Source organism: Montipora foliosa, chromosome 3, assembly GCF_036669935.1.
Source record: "Montipora foliosa isolate CH-2021 chromosome 3, ASM3666993v2, whole genome shotgun sequence".
NCBI lineage: Eukaryota > Metazoa > Cnidaria > Anthozoa > Scleractinia > Acroporidae > Montipora > Montipora foliosa.
Window position 1 is genome coordinate 25470031 of NC_090871.1, and position 10000 is coordinate 25480030.

Below are 10000 nucleotides of genomic sequence, written 5' to 3' on the forward strand. Positions count from 1 at the left end.
CAAGGCACTGACGTTATTTGTCAAACATTTTAACATAGGGCAATTCTTTCTCTTGCCTATATACATGTATGCTCCCACTCTGAGTTTATTTGTCAAACTAAAGTGTGGCATTTCCTTAAATGAATTATGCCACATAAATCCAAAACATTCTTAAACGATGGGCTAAAATGTTTTTCTTTCCTTATATTTTTAAATGTATGTTTTTAAATTTTTCTTCCAGACACTGAGTTTATTTGTCTGAGTTTATTGCATCATGTTGTTGTCTGAAGACGAGTTAAAGGGGAAAACCGCTGGCTTTTGGTTTCTGTCCGCGTCTGAAAAACGCAATTTCTCAAGCTCCGTACTACTTAGGCAGCGTTTACATGAACGGGGTTTGATTTGTAGCCGCATCGGTTTTTGATGTGGTTACTCCTTCTGTTTACACTACACAGATCGAGACTGTTACTGAAACCGGGTCGATTTGAAAACGCTGCCAAAAGTGGAAACACTTCCGAACCGCATCGATTTTGACGGAGCTTCCAAGTCGTGAAATTATGTCGATATGAAAGCGCATCCGTGTAAACACTGCCTTACAGTACATGTACAGTATACAGAAGTGCGGTCAAGAAATTCTGACTGTACATTTGAAGAAAATGGTAGATGTTACATTTAAACAGAATAAATGTTGTAAATCTGCTTAGATCGTAAGCTTGGTTTAAATAAATAGCAAAATTCTTTACCTTTAGGGCTACACACAACAAGCGTCTTTGTTGCTATTTCACCTCTTCTCTCTTCTTAGATTTGGTTGATTTCCCGCCCTTTTCGTGCCAACCGGATAAATATCACACAAAAGGTCATAAAACCTTAAGGGAAAAATGAAAACTCGCAGGCGTAGCGTTTGTCATCCTTAAGTGACATAAAGTTACGGGTGAACCGTTGTTCTTTCGTAAAATTGGCTTAATTAATGACGCAATGGAGAGAGACGAACGCCGAACGAACCCAAAGGGATGAGACAATTCTTTTCATCTTTGCTCAACCAGGCGCACTTTCCAGCCCATTTTGCCTCCCGCCTTCTGTTATCATGTCTTGAAACACAAAACGAGGCAAACACGAACACCCATTCTTGGCAATTTGAATGAGCAATATGCCCCAGGAGAACTCCACGAACAAAATGGAGTACAGGCGGATAAGTAATTCATCGCACTCTTGTCACGCAGTGTTACGTGACAAAAAAACTTGTTATTCGCAAAATTCAGTTAAGCACATGGCACCTGCAAAAATACAGAGGTTTGGCAAACAAAAAGAAAGGCACAAAAGAAAGATACTGTCGTTTTAAACGAATTAAGGAAAGTTTCGATATCCCATAAAACATTTTCGCAGCGTTCAAAGAATTTTATCGTTTTTTGTTCTAGAATTTCACACGCTGTTATGAGAATTTTTCAGTCACATTTTTTTATTTTACTAATGCGTGTTTCATTCATAGTAAAAGTGCAACGTGCCAAGGAAGCGTGTTTTTATAAAAAAAAAAAAAAACTTTAAAAAGAAAATCCACAAAAGCAATTGAGGGTTTAGAGTTTTTAAAAACTGGTTTTCTTGCAATTGATAAGTGAAGATTTACCAAGCCACGCCCGCCCCAGAGGAATTATCCAGCAATAAAAGTGCATTGCTTCAAGGTTACTGGACTTCACTCAAACATTGACAAAAAATATAATTTGCCTTTGCCTTGTCTACCCTGTATAAGCCAAAGGAGAACGTTTCTCATTCAGATTTTTCATTTAACTACGCATTCTTTTCGATATTCACACACTGACTTTAATTCTCACGGTATCTAGGGTACTTACCATTTAGCCAAAAAAACCCGGAAATCTCGGTTTGAGGTCAAATGGAAAGGTAATTTTCCGGAAAATCTTTTCGGAAATTGTGGACAGCGTCCAGGGGTGCTTACCATTTAGCCAAATAATCCGGATAGAATACTCGTTGCATAAAGGTAAGCGATTTTCCGAATTTAAGGACAAACCGGATGTGAATGGCGCTTACCATTTACTACACAGCATTCCATCCCGCATATTTTACTCGATCTTGTGAGAAAGGGCCTGGAAACGGAAGGATTCTCACAAATGATAACGGCATTTTGCGAATTCCGTTCCAAACGGAAAAAAGGGACTATCTCTGGAGGTTGTCCACAATTTCCGAAAAGATTCTCCGGAAAATTGCCTCTCCATTTGACCTCAAACCGAACTTTTCGGATTTTTTGGCTAAATGGTAAGCACCCCAGAGGTAGTCCTCTTTTTCCGTTGAATGGATGATATCAATAAAACTATTTAAAGTAGTGGCAAAAGTTGGAAATCTGTCCCTTTTTAGCAGCGCTACAGCGGTTCAAAGTCGACCAAAATCTCATACAGTTACTGTAAATTTAGCCGTGTTTGCCCCCTAGCCAAGATGGCGGTCAAAAACCGTGGAAGAGTATATTGGCGCTGATCACTTGCAAATTCGTACTGAATGCAGTAAACAGTGAACGGGCAATAGAGAGGAAATTATCACACATAATTTAACCCATTCACTCCTGTAAGGGCCACTGAGACTTATAGATTTTACTCTAACGTCAGACGATTTTACTCGTAAATGGGGAACGCCACAGGAGTGAAAGGGTTAAACTACGGTAATTGTCTTTTTTTTCAAGTAAGGGAGAATGGTTATTCTTAAAGTGTTACTACGATCAAAAACCACTTCTCGTTTTTCTTTGCAGTTCGAAAGTGCTTATGCTGAATACTCGAAATGAGAGATTTTATGCAATGATTTAAAGAGAAAAACTATTTATTTTGAGCTGGATCCAATGGAAAGTGACGTCATTTACTCACTAACTTAAAAATGCCGCGTGTGAGAGCGTCTTAATTAGTAAAAAACTCTCGTGATGGATAATTATGCCGTATTCACACTTCATTTTTAAGCTAGTTAGTAAATGAGGTCACTTTCTCCTCAATCCAGATCATCTAAGAAAGAAGTCACCATTATATAGTCACAATCATTCTCCAATTTTCGTAATGAATGGAAGACAAACTCAGAAGCGATTTACTGACTTTCAGCTCTACGCCCTTATTAACTTTCTTTAGCTAAAGTTAACTCTCGCTTAGTTCTGTTTAAGACAATAGCGATATTCACCGTTACGTCATTAATGTGCCAACCAAAGATCTATTGGCTGCCGAAATAAAGGATTCTTTTGTTATATGGTTGGCAAAATTTACATAACAAAAGAATTGTTTATAAAGAGTGAAGTTTCCTATACATTTATTTACCGCACTATTATGCCGTTTAAACTGGTTCTTGAGTGTTAATTATGGAATAACACAATTACAAAATTGCTGAAAGAGTCACTGCTATTTAAAATACCCTTAATAAACTTCAGCTTAATATTTAGCCTGAATTATTAAATGCGTTTTTTCTCAAAATAGGCAACAGCTTACACAATGATTAGATAAACTATTGTCAATGTCACTCAACACATTAACGTTTTCTATATGTGATGCCCAATGCCTTACAGCAGCCTCCATTTTGGGGGGCTGCCGTCTTAGTGCGAAATTTTGACGTAACGCCCTCCCCATCCCTCGCTTCCTCCATAGACTAACCAAAAATTAAAATCATAGCCAAGACATAGGATACTTGTTAGGTGTCGATTGAGAAAAGGAACGGTTTTAGGAGCAGGGGATCATGTTCAAGGGCACCTGGCTGTGTGCTTGCAATTCAGAAGCAGAGGGCAATATTCAACTTATTGCTACTCTATGATCCCAAAATTTCAAATTGCTGTATTGAGAAATTTAACCGACGTCACCTCTCAATATAAAGTACTCGTTCTTGGCGCCTCAGAAAATTTTCTTCCATTACCTTGCTATTGTGAAATATATGAATGACTGCAAAAGCAAATACTTCTTTTGCACTTTTAGCTTTCGCCATCATCGTTATCTCGAGAGGTACCTATTAATGAGGCGTAGAATGTTATTGCCCGCTGAGACAAATATTTTTCAGCAAGCTTCAAACAGCTTTGTTTTACATCATCGCGAATAGCTTTTCTTTCTTGTGTTACTGGAACTAAGTGATCAGGATTTAAATCACCAGCTTGCTTTTTCTTGACGAACGAGACAATTCTTGGTTTTTACGTTGTGTTCAGCGTGAATCTTACGAAGGTCGTTTCAGTGTGCTTGCATAGACGCAAGTTTCCTTCTTCATCTTCCATTTCTCCGTACCCAAAATTCAAAAAGGCTATCTTTCTCCCCTCGAGTTTAGCGTTTTCCACGTCTTCACTTCTGGAAACGTACTTCCTCCTTAAAAAAAGATTTATAGTCCATGATGCAATCCGGCGTTATCCAGTAGCTTTTAACGTTATTCACAAACCTATCACTTTCAGCGACGGGCCGGACCTTCAAGCAATTAAAGTTCCAAATAGACACTGCAGCAACCTGCAACACCATCGCTGCCAGCACCCTGCGCTCTTTCTTCCCAGACAGCAAAGTAAAGCACTCCCCCTACCGCCTACACCCCTATGGAAACTCCAAGCCACTTCATCCTGTTGGTCAGGTGGAACTCTTGTGCGAAAAGAACAACACGTTTGACACCCTTATCTTTCAAGTCCTGCCAGACTCCTGCATTGGCATCAAGCCAGCACTTCTGTCTGGCAGTGACAGCGAAAAACTGGGCATAATTAGAGTGCACGCAGACGAGACTCATTCCCTTCACTCATCAGCAGACCACAATGCGAGTCCCAAACACTATGACCTTCCTGGCACACAACAGCATACAGTACCATGCGAAAACAAGGTGAACCCTACGGCATGCAACCATCTCCAGCAACTCCACGAGACCACAGCCAGCCCGTGCAATCCACCACCATCACCTTCGGCTCCAATTACTATTCCTTCAATTCGCCGACTTCCCCCGCCAGGCCAGCGGCAACTTCAGGACATCACACGCCAGTATGCTGACACATTCGAAGGCCTTGGCCGGCTTGGTCCACCTGTACACTTTCAGATTGATGACAGTGTCCAGCCCGTTCAGATGCCCGTCCATCGAATACCGGTAGCGAAAAGAGCAAAAGAGAAAGAAGCCTTAAGTCGTTATGTGCAGGCAGGCGTCTTGGTCAAAGTACATGAACCAACCCCATGGTGTTCGAATGAATTAATAAGAGAGACACCCAAAAAATTCCGCGTATGCATCGATCCAAGCCAGACGGTAAATAAGGCCATCCAGCGTCCGAAACATGAAATGCCCACGCTAAATGAACAGCTTCATAACCTTAGTGCAGCCAAGTGCTTCTCTCTAGTGGACGTTAAAGAAGGCTTCCTCCACATTCCCCTAGATGAGGAATCCTCATGGATGACAACCATGCATACCTCATACGGCAAATACAGGTGGCTCCGTCTCCCATTTGGTACTACTAGTGCACCAGACGAGTTTCAAATGAGGTTGACATCTGCATTGGAAGGCCTGGATGGGATAATATGTATAGCCGATGACATCCTTGTGTATGGGGAGGGCAACACCTTCGAGGAAGCCCAGGCTGACCATGACCGAAGATTCATCGCCTTACTGGAACGTTGTAACCAAAAATCCATCAAGCTCAACGCGGGCAAACTGCGCTTTAAGCTTAAAGAGGTCAAGTTCATGGGCACAATTATCTCGCATAATGGTTTGAAACCTGACCCAGACAAAGTAGCGGCAATAACACAGATGGCCACACCGCAGAACAAACCAGCACTCCTTCGCTTCATAGGCATGGTTAACTATCTTTCGCCCTTCTGCCCCAACCTAAGCTCTGTGATTCAACCCTTACGCATGTTGACCCAGGACGCTGTACCATTTTCATGGTCCATGGCTCAAGAAAAAGCCTTCAACAAGGCCAAACAACTGATTTCGTCCGCCCCAGTCTTAGCCTATTATGATCTTCGGAAACCAGTTGTCCTCCAGACGGACGCCAGTGATAATGCTGTCGGCGGCGCCCTTTTACAGCCCAGTGATGACGGCAAACTACAACCAGTTGCCTTCACCTCGTCAAGCATGAATCCTACAGAACAGCGCTACTCTCAGATCGAGAAAGAGTGCCTAGCAATCTGCAACTGCTTCGAAAAGTTTGACCAGTGGCTGTATGGCAAGACTGACATTGCAGTCCACACAGATCACCAGCCATTAGAAACCATTATGAAGAAACCACTGAACAAGGCACCAGCCCGCCTACAACGAATGCTTATGAGATTACAGCGTTACCAGTTCACAATAACGTACAAGAGAGGACCGACTCTCTACCTGGCAGACACACTCTCTCGCGCAGCCCTCCCCCACCCCATCACAGCCCGAGTACGGGACTTTGATGTTTTCAGAATGGAGATGGAGTCCGATTACAACACACGGAATCCGAGACTAACGGAGATCACTGAAAACCAGCTACGTGAGGAAACTAGCAAAGACACCACACTGAACACCTTATACAACGTCATTGTCAAAGGGTGGCCAGCAGACAGAGCAAGCATCCCCGAGAATCTGCGGCCCTACTGGACTTATAGGGACGAACTGTCAGTGAAAAATGGCATTATTTACAAAAGCGCCCAAGTTATGGTACCTCACTCGATGCAAAAGGACATGCTTCGCAAGATCCACGCCAACCACTTTGGTGGGGAATCGAACATACGTATGGCACGTGAAGTCCTCTTTTGGTCCGGCATGCGAAAGTCCATCCAAGACATGTGTGATGCGTGTAGTACTTGCGCCCAGTATGGTCATTCTGCACCCAAAGAACCAATGAAATCCTTACCAATACCAACAGGTCCCTGGCAGATAATCAGTCAAGATCTCTGTGAGCTGGAAAAGCAAAGATACCTAGTGACTGTTTGCCATTTCTCTGACTGGATCGAGGTAGACAAGCTAGAAGATACCCTTTCCTCCACAGTCATTGACAAAACACAAGCTCACTTCGCGAGATATGGTGTTCCGGCAATCTGCCACACCGATAACGGTCCACAGTTTATCAGTGAAGACTACAGGAAGTTCTCTGTCGAATACGGATTTAGGCATACCACATCATCCCCTTACCACCCTAAGGGTAACGGAAGAGCAGAGGCTGCCGTCAAAGTTGCAGAATCCATGTTAAAAAAGGCTGATGACTTCCACAGCGCCATGCTGATATACAGAAACACACCACCTCAAGGTCACACCTACTCACCAGCCCAGCGCATGCTGCTACGACGCACCAGAACCACACTCCCCACCACCGATCAACCCTTGAAACCCACCATGCTAAACTTTGAACTCGTTGAGGCGGAGATCTCCAAGAAAAGACGCGATAGCAAGACCTATTACGACAAATCAGCTAGTGTCGAACAAAGACCACTTCTCACTGGTACCTACGCTTACGCCAAACCACCTCCGCACCAGCGTGGGAAACCATGGATCTATGGAGAAGTGCTCATCCATGAAAACCCTCGGTCTTACACAATCCGCACTGCTCACGGCCGCACGATTCGAAGGAACAGAGTCCACCTGAAGCCCGCTGCCGCGCCCTCCTGCTACCATCCCCGAGCAGCAGTCGAAGCAAGCACACCTCATACATCCGCTTCCCAGAAACTATCACTTGACCCTGCAGAGGAAACACAACCCTGTCCACGCCCTTCAGCTCACCCCCAGCCTACGCCTTTTGGGACCCCCCTCCTTCAGACCCTAGTCAATTCACCAATCAAAGGCTCTGCACCAGTTGACCCCCAAGTCCCTGACGCACCCCCTCCGGAGACCCCACCACAGCCCCAGGAGCTGCCAGGATCACCAGTCAAGCAGACCCGGTCTGGACGGATAATTAAACCCCCCGAAAGACTGAAAGACTACGTCACAAACTAGACATCAGTTGTTTTTTTTTATCTATCAGCCTTGACTAAGAGTCTATGAATATACAAACACTTAATATGTAGCTCTCTCATCACCCTATTATGGACAATTGAGTATAGGATACCCGCTGTATTGGTTCCAGGCTTCGGGTTTTGGGTTATAGTTTGTTTTGCCTCCTCGTCTCTTTCTTTTGTTATTTTGTAAAGGGGGGAGATGTTGGTCAGCGGCTACTCGCACGATCATACGTAGGGGAACGTCGATATAGAGCCGCCATATTGTATGTATTACTACGAATAAAGGAAGTTCTGTTACTAATACCGGCTCCCAGACTGAGGGAGGAGTTAGACCTGTGCATTCAGGATATTAAGTACTGGACCGATAGTGAGATAGTTCTTCACTATATGAAAAACGAGAAGCGTCGATTCCAAACCTATGTTGCCAATCGGGTGCAAGAAATCCGAGGAAATTCAAAACCAGATGAGTGGAATCATGCGCCAGGTTTTTTGAACCCAGCAGACGATGTCTCGCGGGGCTTAAACCCCTCAGAGCTGAGCGTAAACCACCGCTGGTTACGAGGACCTGAATTCCTTTGGCAGCCAGAATCACTTTGGCCTAATGCAGACCTGAAGGAAGTCCCAGACTCAGCCCTAGAATTGAAGAAAGAAGGTCACACCAATCATGCCGATGTAAATAACATCTCCGCTTCTTCAAAGGCAAATGCCATCCCACAGAGTTTGACGATTGTAACAGCCAAGGAGGTTATAGATCGGATACTTAGCAGTTGCTCTAATTGGAACCAGCTTAGGCGTCGAGTTGCATGGTTGATCCGCTTTCTTCACTTTCTTCACAATAGGAAGACCGTTCGAACGGGACACTTGATAATAATAATAATAATAATAATAATAATAATAATAATAATAATAATAATAATACTTGACCTGCTAATCGCCCTTTCTCGCAGTCGGAGACTGAATTGCTAAGGGCACGGCTCAACGAGATCGGACCGAAGGAGCTTTGGTGCCGGATAGGCGCTCGGCTCCTGAACACGACCCATGGATGACCTCGGAGCACAGCAGCACAGCCTGATGGAATAGGCTGTTAGTCGATTTTGCTGAGGGAGGAAAACCGGAGTACCCGGAGAAAAACCGTCGGAGTCAGGTTGAGAAGATTACGATGTCGTCGTCTTAGAAGATTACGATGCCGCCGCCACCGCGATTGTAAGAATCATGCAGCGATCATCCTATCCTCAAGAGATCAAAGATCTAAAGACCAGAGATGAAGTGAAGTTATCTAATAGCATAGTGAGCCTTAACCCGGTACTTGATGACCATGGTATCCTGAGGGTGAAGGGACGTATAGTACACCCACCAGTCGCTGATGCTGCCTGAAATCAGATAATTCTGCAAAGAGACCTCCCCATAACGGCTATGATGGTTCGCCACACACACGAGTCAATTGGTCACCTGGGACGCGAGCACGTTATATCCAAGGTCTGCGAGAAGCTGTGGATTCCCCAAATCAGCCTAAGAGATTCAAAACGTTTTCTGTATCAGGATGCGATTCTGATTTAAGGAGATCTCGGTTAAAATCTCCTAAGAAAATACAAAATTTAGTCTCCCCGTGAATCTCTTGAACAGTTGAGTTAAGAGAATCCATGACATTTTGGGTATTGGATTAGGATGCCTGTATGTTATGCCACAAGGTTATATTTCGTTCAGATCCATTTTGAATTTTGTACCCGTGCTGCCTCAAAGTCATTTGTTGATACAGTAGGTTTTGGCCTATTTGCAAATGATTGTTGTTGCTTACTGATGTAAAAACCAACTCCTCCGGTATTTTTGAGATTTGGTTGAAAGGTGAAGTGATAACCTGGCATTCAATATTGGATAAAAAGTTGTTTTGATCAATTTTCAGTTTAATCTCTGTGAGGCCTATAATTGAAATGGAAAATAAAATTCAGAAAGCATTTGTTGAAAGTTATCAAAGTTGGCTGACAAGCTCCTAATATTGCAGTGTAAGGTAAAGAAACACTTATCGGGAAAATATTCATAGACATATTGATTATCATGAAATTCATAAGAATTATAATACTGGAAACGCATATCACAAGGTAGATGGAAATCAATATCAGAGCTAGTAAGATGGTCAATATATTTTGGGA